Genomic DNA, 17378 nt, shown 5'->3' with positions numbered 1-17378 from the left:
CTGGTATGCATGGCCTCCTCATCCCCCAATCCTGGTATGCATGGCACCCCTCATCCCCCAATCCTGGTATGTATGGCACCCCTCATCCCCAATCCTGGTATGCATAGCCTCCTCATCCCCCAATCCTGGTATGCATGGCACCCCTCATCCCCAAATCCTGGTATGCATGGCCTCCTCATCCCCCAATCCTGGTATGCATGGCTCCCTCATCCCCCAATCCTGGTATGCGTGAACCCCTCTTCCCCCAATCCTGGTATGCGTGGACCCCTCATTCCCCAATCCTTGTATGCGTGGCCTCCTCATCCCCCAATCTTGGTATATGTGGCCCCCCTCATCCCCCAATCTTGGTATGTGTGCCCACCCTCATCCCCCAATACTGGTATGTGTGGCCCCCCTCATCCCCCAATCCTGGTATGTGTGGCCCCCTCATCCCCCAATCCTGGTATGTGTGGTCCCCCTCATCCCCCAATCCTGGTATGTATGGCCCCCTCATCCACCAATCCTGGTATGCATAGCCTCCTCATCCCCCAATCCTGGTACGCATGGCACCCCTCATCCCCAAATCCTGGTATGCATGGCCTCCTCATCCCCCAATCCTGGTATGCATGGCTCCCTCATCCCCCAATCCTGGTATGCGTGAACCCCTCTTCCCCCAATCCTGGTATGCGTGGACCCCTCATTCCCCAATCCTTGTATGCGTGGCCTCCTCATCCCCCAATCTTGGTATATGTGGCCCCCCTCATCTCCCAATCTTGGTATGTGTGCCCACCCTCATCCCCCAATACTGGTATGTGTGGCCCCCCTCATCCCCCAATCCTGGTATGTGTGGCCCCCCTCATCCCCCAATCCTGGTATGTGTGGTCCCCCTCATCCCCCAATCCTGGTATGTATGGCCCCCTCATCCACCAATCCTGGTATGTGTGGCCTCCTCATCCCCCAATCCTGGTATGTATGGCCCCCTCATCCCCCATTCCTGGTATGTGTGGCCTCCTCACCCCCCCAATCCTGGTATGTGTGGCCTCCTCACCCCCCCAATCCTGGTATGTGTGACCCCCTCATCCAGCAATCCTGGTATGTGTGGTCCCATCACTGCACACACAAAAAAATAAACACTTGTACTCACCTTCCTTCCTCACCTCTGCTCCAGCGCTGCGTTCTGTCTGCCAGCAGCTCATGTCGGCATCTGAGCAGTGTGCGATCTCAGATGCCGATGTGAGCTGCTGCTGGCATATTCACTTTTCTCCACTCCAGGACTATGGGCGTGGAGAAGAGTGAATATTCTCTTTAGTAGCGGGCACTGTCAGGAGCCGCGGCTCAGCGCTCCTCCATGCCCACTGCTAAATAGAATGAATATTCATTCTTCTCCACGCCCATGGGAGTGAAGAAGAGGGAATATTCATGTCCCTTTAGCAGCGGGCACACGTGGTAGCTGCAGCAGCGGCTACTGTGTGTGCACCGCTCCTCTGCCGCCGCAACCTCCCTCCTCCCCAATACTCACCTATACTCTTCGTTCCCCCGCTGCTCAGGGGTCCCCCCCGGCTCATGGGCCCTATAGCAGTGGTGTGGCCTGCCGCCATTGGTGGTACGCCACTGATTGGTTGATATGTCTCACAATAGCAATATCCTGACCATTTAGGATATCACCCATATATTATCCCATCCTTCTAAATTCACGTGTAATTTTACTCACATATTCTTTACAACAGGTGCATGTAGCCTTATAGATCATGTGTTTGGTCCTATAGTTAATGAAGTCCCTGATCATATAGCATTTCTTAGTCACATTACCCACAAAGATTTTGCCTGCTGTTATATGTTGTCATGATACGCATCCACTATATCTAAAACATCCCCTTGTTTTGTTGGGCAAGTAAAGTAGCTATGTACCACCCGATCCCCAATTGAGCGGTTCCTAGGAAAAGTTATCTGTCCTGATCCCCAATTGAGCAAATCCTACGGAAAAGTTATCTGTGGCAATGGTCCTATGCGGTCCTTCAGGCCAGCATCCATTTTAAAAATCCTCCAGGTTAATTCCTAGAGTACACAGTTTTAAGCATGCCCTAAAAAGCCATCTTTTTTAGACAGATCTATCACATCATTTCACTAGTCTAACTTTTCACAGTCTCTTCCAACCTAAATTTGTTCTTAGAATCTGGTCCTTTCTTTTATCTGTTCCCACGCACTGATACTGGCTAGTGACTACTTCTATAGCTCCCTTTACTGTTTTTCTTCCAGGACTCGCTGACCCCTCAGAATACTGGGTGCGGTCTCTTGCAGGTGTGACCAAGGTCAACCACCTTCTTCTCAGCAAGGGAGTGAAACCATTCCCTGTGTTGTAGGAATGCAATGATATTTCGTAGTTTGAGTATTTTTTTTCCATATATCCAGGTAAGGCACTTTATCTTATCCATAATTTTTTCAGCCTTCAGACCCCTCAGATTAACATAATTTAAGAAAAAATGCACAAATATTCTCTGGGACTTATTTATCTGCTCCATTCTAATTTGATTCATGGACTCTTTCATACACATCTAACTTACATATCTGAATCATAATCAAATTCGGGGTCCTTTTTAAATGAAAATCAGTGGTCCCCTAGCTGGACCTCGTGCACAAAAAAGCAATCTCAATACTTGATGTTGGAGGCTAACAACAAGGTCTTAACTATGTGTTACCTCACAGAAGCCCATATTGTCCATGCAGACATTGGCTGTTCCCCCTAATTGCTTCAGTGCTTGCACCGCTATAGGCAACATGCTTCACATTTAGCAGACCTACCGAATGGTCAAAAGAGTGCAGATCAGAACTTATTTGCCTATTTACGCTGCTAAAGACCACAAGGAGCCCCTCCTAAATACGTTTTCTTTATATACCTAAACCATTTCAAGTTTTATCTCCTAATGAAGGTGACATTTGCTCATGTTTCGAAGAGAAACAGCCTCCCATTTGCAGAAGATAAAAAATGCCTCTCTTGGTATATAGTCCAAGAGAAACTTACTTTTATTCTTTTAGATAGGCAGAATAAATTCCTACGTAATTGTTGTGCTGAATGTCATATACACAATTGTCTAATTAGTCTTATTTTATCTCATCTTTGCAACCCATTACATGGAAGAAGCTCTACTTTTTATTTACGCACTGTGTGCTTCCTCCCCCCACCTTCCCTCACTATTCTAACAGACATCTTTATATCTGTCTTCAACCCTACAGTTTTGATGGGACCTCCTTAGAACTGATATCCTCTTAGGCCATGACAGCCAATATTAAATGGGAAAACTGACTTTTTTTGTTCCATTTTAACACCAAAGGTCAGTTCTCATAGCTCTCTTGATATTATCTATTAATATTCTCATTATTGCTTGAATCACAATTCTCTTTTTCTTTTTGTACTAGCTGTGTTAGTATACTACTCCCTAATAAGCACCATTGATAAAATAAAAATAATAGTAAAATCAGCCCCACTGCCCCTTTTTACTGATATATACAGTTTAAAGTAAAAACAATATTGTTAAAGGTTCTCTTTAATGAACAATCCCCATTTTTCAAATTTGACATGTTTCACATAATGTAGTAATAGCTCTGGAATGCCTCAACATATCCCAGTGATTCTAAGAATGTTTTTTGACACATTGTACTTTGTTAGTAGATCTTCTGTGATTATGAAACTATCAGATATTTGACGTAAGTTTTTTTAAAAATATCAATTTTCAAACTTTGAATTTATATGCCCTTAAACTAGATAGTCAGACCACAAAAAAGTTAACAAATAACATTTACCTTATATCTACTTTGTCAGCATCAGTCCTTTTATTTTGTAAGGATGTTAAAAGGAATAAAAGTTTAACAACAAATGTTCACTTTTTCAAGGAAATTTGCAAAACTTGTTATTTTATGAAACTATTCAGTGTTGAAGTGACTTTGAGGGGCCTACATATTGGAAAACCATCAAAAGCAATACAATTTTAAAAACCGAACCCCTCAAAGTATTCAAAACAACTGTCAGGACATTCTTAAACCCTCCAGGTTCTTCACAGGAGTTAATTCAAATTGAAATGATAATGTTTTAGCCCCAATCTTTTTTTGCACCTCCCATAAATATCTTGAAGTCTGTTCCTCTACTTGTAACAGACTCTACTTGTCCCTGGTGGTCTCCTTCTCTGTAAATGTCACAGTGATGTCCATATGCAAGGTGGTCAACATATAAACATATTTTCTGTTATTCAATTCCACTGCAAAATGTTGGTCACTTGTAAGAATTGAAATCTCCTGGTCCAGATGGTCAACATTCTAGGATACTGAAAGAGATAGCAGAGGAAATTGCAGAACCACTAGCCAAAATCTTTGAAAATTCCTGGAGAACAGAGGAAGTCCCAGAAGATTGGAGAAGAGCAAATGTTGTCCCTAACTTCAAAAAGGCAAAGAAGATGGAGGCAGGAAATTACAGCCCAGTGAGCCTTACTTCTATACCAGGAAAAAAAATTTAACAAATTATTAAACAGTATGTATGTAAGTACTTGGATAAGAATGCAATAATTAAGCAGAGCCAACATGGGTTTGTAACAAACAAGTCATGCCAGACTAATCTAATTTCCTTCTATGATGGAATCACTGACTGGATGGATCACGGAAATGCAATAGATATAGTATATCGCGACTTCAGCAAAGCAGTTGATAAAGTATCTCACACTATCCTTATTGAAAAAATGGCCAAGTATGGGATTGAAAAGGCTACGGTTAGGTGGATTCATAACTGGCTCAGTGATCGTACTCAAAGAGTGGTAATAAATGGTTGCACATCCAATTGGAAGAGTTTTTCAAGTGGGGTACCACAAGGTCTATCTTGGTCCCAGTGTTGTTCAACATTTTTAGAAATGATCTAGATAAGGGAACTGAAGGGAAACTAATCAAATTTGCAGATGATGCAAAGCTAGGAGGGATACCTAACACTAGAGAAGACAGAGAAAGGATCAGAAGGGTCTACATAAGCTTGAACAATGGGCATTGACCAATGGAATGGTATGTAACAGGGAGAAATGCAAGATTCTACATCTGGGCAATAAAAATGAAAATTACATCTACAGAATGGGAGGAATAGAACTAAGCAACAGCACATGTGAAAAAGACTTGGATATACTAATAGATCACAGACTGCACGTGAGTCAACAGTGTTATGTAGCAGAAAAAAAGGTAAGCACAGTTCTGGGATGTATAAAGAGAAGCATAGAGTCTAGATCACGTGAAGTAATTATCCCCCTCTACTCCTCCTTGGTCAGACCTCATCTGGAATACTGTGTCCAGTTCTGGTCACCACATTTTAAAAAAGACATTGAAAAACTGGAGCAAGTTCAGAGAAGAGCTACTAGGATGGTTAGCGGACTGCAAAGTATGTCCTACAAGGAACGGTTAAAGGATCTGGGAATGTTTAGCTTGCAAAAAAGAAGGCTAAGAGGAGACTTTATAGCTGTCTACAAATATCTGAAGGGATGTCACAGTGTAGAGGGATCATCCCTATTCTCATATGCACATGGAAATATGAGAAACAATGGAATGAAACTGAAAGGGAGAAGATTCAGATTAGATATTAGAAAAAACTTTTTGACAGTTAGGGTGATCAATGAGTGGAACAGGCTTCCACGAGAGGTGGTGAGTTCTCCTTCAAGGAAGTCTTCAAGAAGAGGCTGAACAGACATCTGTCTGAGATGGTTTAGTAAATCCTGCATTAAGCAGGGGGTTGGACATGATGACCCTGGAGATCCCTTCCAAATTTAACATTCTATGATTCTATGAAGTACGAATGAGGCCCCTTTTTTTCAAACATCTGGACACCAACTGTGATGGGAAACCAACCCTGTTTTTACAGACTATCCCACAGGCTCCTATATTTGTAGTATGGAGGGATTTATGTAGAGAGATACTAGCATAATAGTTGTCCTTGTACAAGTGCTACCATTGATGCAGAAATAGCATCACTAGCTGGCACACAATTTTACCATGACCACACCGTGCGACGGCTTCTCTCCAGCTTCGCACATATCAGCACAGCTGGGCCAAAGTGGTGTCAAAACAACAAAAGTCGCAGGTCTTTGGCTCGTCTCCACGTTGTGCAAAAAAAAAATTGCAACTTTTCAAAGCTTGTACACCACTTTTGTGTCATTGGTGAATCAGCCCCATTTAATTAGCTTTTCAATTAACAGTTTTGTTATATGCCATAAGCTACAAGTCTCTTTTGATCAAATACTTTCTTTTGTAGCCAATATTTAATGGGTACCTGATATAGAGTCAATCTACAGATTAATAGCGTTTCAAGGCTGTCTGGCTGCCTTACTGAAAGCACAGCTCCCGGGATGAATAAAGTACATTTTTTCCTGGAAGTTGTGCTCTCAGTAAGGTGGCCGGAGAGCCTTGTAACGCTATTAATCTGTAGATTAATCCTATATCTGCAGGTTAATAGCAATTGGGGACATGACAGGTTTCCTTTAAGCTTCAATGTAGACAATTTTCTGAAGATGAAAAAAATAAAGTTCTAAGAGACTAATGAATTTTGTTGTTATTATAAACCTTGGATTGGACGTTTGTCATGTTTTAATTACTGCAATGCAAAACACATTTCACATTTAGAAAAACCAAACTATGATGTGCCAGCCCCATTCTTGCAAAGGCATTTAGTTTCCTGTTCCCATAATCTACAGCAAATACCAGTTGCTCACAGAGACCTTTCAGATGTGTTCTGCGAGATGAGCAGGCAAAACAGTCTTTTATTTTTGTTTCTTTCTAATGAGTCACCGAGCAATGGTGTGGGCTTCATAGCAAAGTTCTCTAACTGAAAATCAACGATAATGAAGATGCAAAATAGGAGATTAATTACTGTAGAACTGCATATTGAAAAATAAAATCATACGTTCCTAGAACTTATAACAACGCCTCCTTCAGATGTTCGTAATTTTTCTTGTACGTAAAAACAGAGACTGTTGTTCATCAGTGTTTTGGATCAGAGTTTCATCGGTGTGTCAATTTTTATAATCAAGTCTTTCATCAGTGATTGTCACATATGGATAAATAAATGAATTACAAAGCTTCTCTTATTCTTTGTGATGTTAAACACGGACAGTACATTTTCATTTACTTGTATGGGTAATTTTGATCCGTGACACTTGGTCCGCAAAAAAACATGTAATAATTAATAATAATTTAATAACCCCATAAAATGTTCAAAGCGTTGAATGGATTGCATGGAAACATTGGTATGCCAAGCAAGCATCTCACGGCTTCTGGCATTCTGCACTACTGGGTGCTCTGTTCTTCCACCTCTGCTTCAGTCCCCAACAATCCAACATGATCACCTGTCCAAAAAAAGTACATGCTTTCTCCTCTTTGCTAGCTATGGAAGCCTTCACGTAACAGCAGCTTCTCTTCTACTCCCTCTGTTATTTCCAGAACTACAGGAATAGAGGAAACAAAAGAACACACTGCGTGAAGTCGTATTAAAAAGATTCTACTGTGACTTTATTTCACCTACTAAACAAGTGCCTTGGTTTCGCCTGCAAGCTTCATCAAGGGTACATCATCTGAGATAAGAAAACATCCTTAAAAGCCATATGCTCCAGCCCATATTGCAGAAACAGTCAAAGACAAATGTGTAATTTAAAATGACACTATGATTTCTTGCAAATAAGTTTAAATCAATATCTATATTCATTCCTTTCAGAAACTTAGAGTCAAGCACATAAATATATTCAGTTTCTTTTCTAGCTTATGCATGGACCTGTCAGGACCGCTATAGTGAAAAACATGCTGCTTTCAGCCGCCTGTCACCTACACTGCATGTTTTCAGATTCAGTAGCTTTTAAGAACTTACATCTTAATCTTCAGCTTGTGGCCAGCGAGAAGTCTGCTGTGAGGTAGGATTACAATGTTTTCATACTATGCTTGTTCCTCTTCCCCTTCAGTCACCAAGGTGATATCTGTCAACCAGGGGCTGGAGGAAGAGGGGAGCCGGCAAATTATCAGCATGCCTCTCGCTTCTTCACGTTGCCCGCAGGGCACCATTGCAAAGTTGACCGTTTTTCTTTAGGCCATCTCCAGACAGTTGCAGTGGCTGTCAAATGGATTATAGGGAGAGGAGGGTAAATTGATTACTTACTAAAGGGTTATTTCCATAACGGATAAATTGTTGATTGCTGAGTATCCAACTATTGGGACCATCAGTGATTCCGAGAACGGGACTCGGCAGAATCTTGCAGAGCCTGTGTTGAATAGAGTGGAGGTATGCATGCTTGTCCCTAACTCCATTCATTGTCTATGGGACTGCCAGAAAAAGCTGAGCACAGCACTCTGCTATATGCAGTTGCGCTCGGCTATTACTGGCAGTCTCAAAGACAATGAACAAGGCAGAGGTCAATGTACACCTCTGGAGAGCCTAGTTCCAAAGTTATTGAGCCCAGTTCTTGGAATCACTTTGGGTCCCAGAAGTCAGACCCCCAGCAATCAGTATACTAGCCCCTATCCATAGGATAACTTACTATTTTGGGAATAACCCTTTAACAGCCATACAGTTTTTGCACAAGCAGTCACTAACAATAAGCAAACAATTTACACTCATTTCCCTGCAATACTTAAGACAGCCACTGCGACTGTGAGGACACTACTCCATTACACCCACACCATAGTCATGTACCGATAGCTACATGGGACCATAAACTTGTATGCACACCTTTAAATGGCTTTTTTTTAATATTTCATGTAGGACCAAGATTCTCAGCTGATCTGTTGTAGGAACAGAAACTCTATTTTTCTAGTGAACAGCCAACACTTTTTTATACCTAAAAATTAAAATGATTAAAATGTGCTCAAATGTTACATCTACTTTAAATTAACAGGCCAAAACGAGTCTTTGCTGTATATTGCAAGGTTCAATTTAGTCATTGACACACCGCGTGGGCTCCGTAATGATTGTGCACACATGTACATTCAGAAGTACCACTTTGTTATGCCAATAAAAGGGTTATTTCCAACTCAGTCATATATTGCATATACCCTCTCAGCCCTGCATTTATGTAAAGAATCCTTTCTCTCTATTAACTCTTTGCCTACATGCAGCAGCAGGCACCTCACCAGGGGAAACAGGGATTGAGTTAACCCTGTTTTCATCATAGAGGCAAGTTTCAGAGGTGGAACCTGAAGCTATAAGATATTTATGACATAAATATAATATAAATATATGATTTGGGATCACCCATTGAAGTTCCCTGCAAGATCGTCATCAGTTTTGCCAGCTCAGAGAGGGTCAGTAGAACCCTCAAGGGTCTGGGGTGCGCCCAATGCCTTAACACAGTGCATTCAGGTGGCTCTGAGACAGCAATATGACCGAGTGCAGGTCCATTATTGATGGACGAGGAAGATTTAGTGAGGTACACTTTTACACAAAAATGGCATTTTCCTAAAAAAAAAAAAAAAAACAACCCAAAAAACAGTATTACAGGAAAAATATACCTTTGCTGCTGAAAAACACAGTGCTGGAGTATTTTGTAGGGTGTAATTATCGTCATATTGCACAGCATATTCTGACGGACTTTCAGTCTTGGCCTTCTTAATGATTTCTTGCTGTCATCTGTCTCGACCGCTGCATGGTTTTTTTGCTTGTTTGCTGCTTGCCCTGCCCCTGGGCCTATTTACTGGATGTGCTTGTTTGTTGGAGGTCCTTCACTTTAGCTTGAATTTTGACTAGTCTTCAGCTTGCTGATTAGGATTTTTTTTCTATACGCTTGTAATGTGGGAGCATTCACCTAAAAAATCATCTATTATTAAGAAGAACCACTACTTCTGCTTTCCCAAGGACTACCTATTACCAGGCCAAGAGAACGCCTTAACATGTGGAAGAATAAAGCCAGCCTTGCACCAAAGAGGTTAACTAGAGAATTGATAAAAGACAAGATCAGGAGAGATTGGAATTCCAGGAGGGTCGCACAGCCTCAATAAGGCACCTGTGTGCTTTGAATTGAAATTTCTAATCCAGTCCAATCAGCATGTCAATGAAGGTATTTTCTTCATTGCACCCATAAAAACGACCTTAATTGCTTCAGCATTTAGATCAATTTAGAAGCAATTTGAAGTTAGGTCTGAGGTGAAAGCTTAACACATACATTTTCTTTTGCATTACTGTGAGACAGTAGGCACCAGCAATTTTCCATATTCCACATGGAATCATCCCTTGCCTCTTTCTCTGGTCATTGACAGCCTGTATTGGTGCTCTCCAGCTTGTTTTTTCCTCGAGAATGCTGCTTGGCTCTGGTAACTAACTGTAACCTAGTCCTTATATTCCTCTTTATCACCCCCTAATCAATACTAGGACATATGATAGTCAGCAAAGAATTCATCCTTCGGGCATTTATTGAGGGCCCAGCTATCAGGATGTTATATTCCAGAGGTTACCAACCTTGCTGCCTCTTACTCTAATCAGAGACAGATAAAAATGTCTGATATTGGTGTTCTGCCTCTTAAAGGAAATATGAGTGCAGGTTGCTGCCCACCTAGTCCAATCTTTGGGAAAGTTGATTCGCTTTAAGAACGCTTGGGAATTAACTGTATTCTGGATAGTCCTCTTTATTCCCTCCTATTAAATACTAAGATTAAATACTATCTAACAAAATAATGGAGGGCATCCTTTCTGTCTCACAGTATTCTGGGTGATGGAGAAGATACTCTCTAATTCATCATGCATTCAATAGTAACTGAGGAGTTCATGAAGACATTATTGAGGGCACCAAACCAGAAGGATGTCATATTTCATACAGACCATCCTTGTTTCATCTTCATCAAAAAAAATCTAAATGGTCTTTACTGAGGTACTGTCCCCTATTGACCCCCTACTGACCCACATATACCCCAAATACACCTTGTTTAGTAACTAAATGTACTCATTTCTGTATATTCCGCATTACTAATAGATGTAGAAGATGTAGACCAATCTCAATATTCCATTTGATGGAAGAGACCTTTTAATTTTTGCTGAGGAATTCACCAAGCATCGATGGAGGGTCCAATTTGGAGGATGTTAATGGAATTGTTTACTTTCTAAAATAATTACTTCTATTAGTTGCCCAAATCACATAATGAATTAATGCAAATGAGGAAATAAGGGAAGACATATAAATAACATAGAAATAACAATCAAGGATATTGGAGGCCAATCCATACTTTACATAGTTTGACTTTACCATATTCTGGAATTGGTCTCTAACTCAACGACTTCATTAGAGTTCAGGATCCAGAGTTCTCTGCCACCGAGGTACCTGTCGGGGTGCCTGCCAGACAGACCAGCAGGGGAAGGATGCAGCAGAGGCACACGGGCAGGCAGCAATTCCAGGACCTCCTGCCTGGCCCAAGTCACACCAGGCAGAGGAATGAGGCGGCAGGCAGCAGCATAGGGTTGCCTGGCAGTTTTTTTCGGACTGACACGGATCGGGCCAGGGAGTCTGGATCTGATAATCAAGGCCGTACATGGACGGCGGTGAGGACCGGAGCAGAGATGAGCGGAGGACGAGCGGCTGGGACATCAACACGGGCTCGGGTCCCCCCTGGTGACGTGGCAGCCAGGGGCTCGGGCCTTGAGCGCATGGAGGCGGGCGGATTGGACTTCGGTGGAGATCAAGGCGAAGCAAGGAATCGTCAGGACTCGGGGAGTACGGCTGGTGGGGACACAGCACCCGTGCAGCTCGGTGAGTATGCATCTATGTATGGTTTGTCGCCCGCGGGGTCATTAGCAGACAGGGTGGTGGATAGGCAGTTGGCGGGCCCCAGTGGGGGAAATGTTAGAGGAGGTAGTGGGTCGGATGGATGCGGGACTAGGGATATGTTGGTTAACATGTCACGCATTCTGGCCAGATTAGAAGGCGGTGGAGCTAATCAAGTGGGGTCGTCACCAGCGGGGGCTTGGGTACATAGTCAAGCGGTGTTGTCAGAGGAGGGGAGCGAATCGGCCAGGTCAGCGGGGTTGGAGCCGGGACACCGTCTGGGGTGTTGGTGTGTGTGCAGACGGAAAAGGAGAAAGGGTATACTGCAAAACTGGATGACAGGGCGAAAGGGGAGGTTTATGTGTGTTTTGAGGGGCCGTTGGGGGCGCATTTAAAAAAAGAGGTTAAGGAAAAAATTTGGCAGGATGAGTATGTGGAAATTTTTTCCCTTCTTCCGTTGGAAAAGTTTAACCTGGATAAGGGAAAAAAGGACGACAGTAAGAAAGAGGAGGAAGAAAAGCGCAGGTGGAGGTTGATTCCACAGACGTTTGTTAACTGGTTACAAGCTTTTGCAATAATGGCTAGCGTTATTGGGGAAAAGGCTCCTGATAATTGCTCGGGGCTGTTTTGCTGCTTGGACGCCATTGGGGAGGCTCATAGGACTTATGGGGGTCAGGCATGGTTACGGTATGACGAGCAATTTCGTCAGAGGAAGGCAGGTCGCCCGGAGATTAGATGGGATCAATAGGACATTGGATTGTGGCAGAAGGTTATGGCCCCAGTGAGGTATGGGCAGTCCTTTCACGGGAGCAACAGTAGCGGGAACCAATCAGCAGGACATGGGGGAAACAGTCAGGGGGCACAAAGCACTAAGAAAGAAGCGGGAACTTGCTGGCAATTCAACGATGGCCAATGCAAATATGGGAGCTCCTGTAAATTTAAACATGTGTGCTCCCATTGTAGTGGAGGCTCACACGGAGCATCAAAATGTTTTAAAAAGGGTAAGGGAAAGCCGCCAGTGGGTACCTGTCAAGGGGGTGACTCCAGTGAGGGTGCACACGATGGCCCCCTTTCTAAGTAGGTATCCGGATCAGTTGAAGGCTAAGGTTATTTCGGACGGGTTTTTGGAAGGTTTTAGAATACCTCCTCCTGAGCACGAGGTCCCCGTTTCAGTAAAAAATTTGATGTCGGCCTCCCTTCATCCTGATGTGGTCAGTGTGAAATTGGCTAAGGAAGTGGAGTTGGGCAGGATGGCGGGACCGTTTCAGGACTTACCTAGTAACAAAGTGATTATCTCGCCACTGGGGGTTGTGCCCAAAAAAGAGCGGAATAAGTTTCGTTTAATTCAGCATTTGTCGTACCCAAAGGGGCTCTCGGTGAACGATGGCATTGCACAAGAATTGTGTTCAGTTGAATATACTTCATTTGATGCTGCGGTGCAATGGGTACGGCGATATGGGTCAGGATCGTTGCTAGCAAAAACGGATATCGAGTCGGCTTTTCGGTTGCTGCCAGTTCACCCGGATAGTATCCCGTTGTTAGGTTGTTTTTGGAATGGGGCATATTACGTGGATAGGTGTTTGCCAATGGGTTGTGAAATTTCGTGTTCTTTGTTTGAAACGTTTAGTACATTTTTGGAATGGGTTGTGAAGGACCTCGCATCAGTTAAGTCAGTCATTCATTATTTGGATGATTTCTTGTTTATAGGCCCTCCGCAATCGTTGTTGTGTAGGAATTTATTAGGTACTATGGTGTGGGTGGCAGAGCATTTTGGCGTACCATTGGCTGAAGAAAAGACAGAAGGCCCTTGCACAACCATAAGTTTTTTGGGCATTGTAATTGATACAGAAAGAATGGAGTGTCGGTTACCGGAGGACAAATTGATTTTGCTCAAGCAGGAGGTTGATAGAGTCGGGAGGCTGCGCAAGGTGACCCTGAGGGAGTTGCAATCGTTGTTAGGGCGACTGAATTTTGCATGCAGGATTATGCCAATGGGCAGAATATTTTGTCGCAGGTTGTCAGGCGCGACAGCAGGAGTGCGGGCCCCCCATCATTTTATTCGGCTAAATAGGGAACACAAGGAGGATCTAAAGGTTTGGAGCCTGTTTTTGGAAAGTTATAACGGCAGGTCATTAATCCAGCAGGAGTTCTTAAGCAGCTTTGATTGTGAGATATTTACGGGTGCGGCGGGAGGTGCTGGTTATGGGGCCTATTGGAAAGGGAGGTGGAGTGTTGGAGTATGGCCGGGCGAGTGGACGGAGAAGGGTCTTACGAAGAATTTGGCTTTTTTGGAATTGTTCCCCATCGTTGTTGCAGTTACTATTTGGGGTGAGTGTTTTGCCAACAGGAGAATTCGGTTTCATTGCGACAACATGGGAGTGGTGTCTGTCATTAACCGCTTGTCTGCCTCGTCCCCGCCTGTGATTAGGCTGCTGAGGGAACTAGTTCTTTGTTGCCTTAACTTGAACGCTTGGATTACAGCGGTACATGTTCCAGGTGTGCAAAATTCCATAGCAGATGCCTTGTCTCGTTTTCAGTGGGACCGTTTTCGCGCGCTAGCACCAGAGGCCGAGGACGTGGGACAGGAATGCCCTTCGCATTTGTGGCAGCTGATTATGGAAGAGCAGGACGTTTAATACAGGAGTCCATTACAAGGTAGACTTGGGCATCATACGAGGCATCATGGCGAGTATGGCAAAGCTGGATTCTGCAGTGGGGTAGGGTGGAGAGTGATGGAGATAGAGAGATGGCGGTGTTGTTTCTTGTGGGAAAGGCAGCGGAGAGCGGATGGTCTGTTTCAAAAGTTAGTAAATTTGTTGCAGGATTGGCATTCGGTTTTAGATTACAGGGGTTAAAAAATGTTACAAAATTGTTTTTAGTGAAGCAAGCAATTAAGGGCTTTAGGAGGGGAAGTAAAGTGTTAGATAAACGAAGACCGGTGACTTTTAGTATTTTAGAGCAGTTGGGTTTTGCGTTGGATAAGATCTGTTGTTTTGTTTTTGAAGCCACACTGTTTAGGTTGGCTTTTTCATGGGCGTTTTTCGGCGCACTAAGATTAGGTGAGTTGGTGGCACCAAGTAGGAATAAGGCTGGGGGTTTGTTTGCCGAGGACGTGAGCGATCAGGACAGGTGCATTGAATTCTGGATCAGGAGGGGGAAGACGGATCAACTGGGCAGAGGCAAGTGGTATTGGGTGAAGTTGATGGATCGTTTATGTGTCCTAGGAGATGTTTAATGGCTTATTGGCAAGTCTGGTCGGGACGTAAGGGCCCATTATTGTGTCATAAAAATGGTGAGTTTTTGTCTCGTTTTCAATTTATTGCAGTGTTTAAGAAAGGGATCATAGAATTGGGCCTTAGCCCTGAGGTTTACGGGTCGCATTCTTTCAGAATCGGTGCGGCGTCAGAAGCGGATGGTTTGGGTTTAAGCAAGGAGGTGATAAAGCGCATCGGGAGGTGGAGTTCAGATCGTTATCTGTCCTATGTACGGCATTAGGTGTGCAGGCTTATGTTTTATCTGGTCAGAAGTGAATACAATTCTTTGGTTGTCTTTTTGCAGGTGGCGTCCCGTTATTAGTCTGGATTCTCGGACACTCTTTCGTTCATTGGGGGGCGCTGCGGGCGGACGTGAGGCCGAACGGTAGACAATTGGGTTTTAGCAGAGAACAAGCGGTGGTTCGGTGGCTGGGTTTTCGAGGGATGGTATGGAGAAGGGTGCTGCCTGAATTCTATAGGGCGGCTCGTTTGGACCGGGCGCCGGATATTTTGGTAGTGCATTTGGGGGGGAATGATTTGGGGTCTCGGCCGGTTAGGGAGTTGATGAGGGATATTCGGATTGATTTTTTAAGGTTGTTTACATCTTTTCCGGGGGTGATAACGGTTTGGTCTGACATTGTACCGAGAAAAAAATGGAGGGAGGCTAGATCAGTGAAGGGCATTAACAGGGCACGAGTTAAGTTAAATAGAGCCATAGCAGCGTTTGTCGGTTGGAACGGGGGAGTAAGTGTTCGGCATCTTGATCTTGAGGCAGGGGTTGGAGAATTTTGGGCAAAGGATGGCGTACATCTGAACGATGTTGGAATGGATTTGTGGACATTGGCTATACAGGAGGGGATTGAGAGGGCCATGGCGGTGTTGGGGCGCTCACAAGCCTGAGGTGGTCAGGGCTGTTCGTTTGTGGCGGGGGGTGGGGTTCTTGGAGTTGGCGCAGAAGTGTCAGTGGAAAATTATTTGAATTTTACAGGCAGTGGTTTGATTAAGCGGGGTGATCTGGCATCTGTTTTTTTGGGCTCTGGACGGGGTTTTACCCTGGGAGCTTTTGGTGCCCTCGAGCTGGTGATGGACGGCTGAGGGTAACACGGTGGTTCGACTTCGGTTTAGTTTTGCCAGATCAATTTTTAACTCCAAGAACCCTCCCTTCTTATTTATTTCATAATAATGTATATATGTTAATGTTGTTTGTTAATAAAATGGCCGCTGTGGCCAAATGTATCCAAAGAAAATTACAGGTGCAGTGTTTTTATTTGTTAAAGTATGTAAGTGCGGTAAGATGGGGGTGGAGGCATGTGAACGGTGGAACCCGGGTTGGCCGTATACGGTCAAGAAAGGGGTTGGAGGCAGGGCAACCTAGAAGGAAGCCCCACATGACCGGGATGGGCCAGCAGGGTGTAATTTGAATCCCAATGATCGGGATTGGGTAGAGGTCAGGAAGGGCGGGCATTGGGACGGGGGTGGAGATGGGGGAAGAGAGGTATAAGAAGGAAAAGTGCGGGAAACGGGTAGTCCAGAGGAGAAGAGCATAGGAAAAAGTACCCACCCACCCACCCTCTTTTCCGTTGGTATCTTTGTAGGTTATGGGTAAAAGGGTGGTTTTTCTTTTATCAGGGACAAATTAAAGTGGCATTTGATGTGGCATAAAGAAGAGTATTTAAGTTGTGTAAGAAGGATTGTCACAGTGGCTTGGCGGGGGGTGGGGTTCTTGGAGTTGGCACAGAAGTGTCAGTGGAAAATTATTTGAATTTTACAGGCAGTGGTTTGATTAAGCGGGGTGATCTGGCATCTGTTTTTTTGGGGCTCTGGACGGGGTTTTACCCTGGGAGCTTTTGGTGCCCTCGAGCTGGTGATGGACGGCTGAGGGTAACACGGTGGTTCGACTTCGGTTTAGTTTTGCCAGATCAATTTTTAACTCCAAGAACCCTCCTTTCTTATTTATTTCATAATAATGTATATATGTTAATGTTGTTTGTTAATAAAATGGCCGCTGTGGCCAAATGTATCCAAAGAAAATTACAGGTGCAGTGTTTTTATTTGTTAAAGTATGTAAGTGCGGTAAGATGGGGGTGGAGGCATGTGAACGGTGGAACCCGGGTTGGCCGTATACGCTCAAGCTGAAGACTCTTCTCTAAGTGAGGGACTACTTTTGAATGGTCTCATCTATTAAAAGCTAAATCAAGAAAATATTAAAGAGATTGCTGACTCTCTAAAACAGGAATTGCTCTAATTAGGAGACAATTGCCAAATCACATAATGAACAGATTATAGACACGAGAGACTGATCTCTACTCAACCATATTTTATCCTGGAATTGGTTTCTAAGTCACTGACCTAATAGGATTTCTACAAGATGTCTCTACCATTAAGAAAACACTAG

This window comes from Phyllobates terribilis, unplaced genomic scaffold (genome assembly GCF_046119375.1).
Source record: "Phyllobates terribilis strain yellow unplaced genomic scaffold, ASM4611937v1 Scaffold_11__3_contigs__length_659146591, whole genome shotgun sequence".
NCBI classification, from domain to species: Eukaryota; Metazoa; Chordata; class Amphibia; order Anura; family Dendrobatidae; genus Phyllobates; species Phyllobates terribilis.
Note: the sequence above shows the minus strand (reverse complement) of the source record.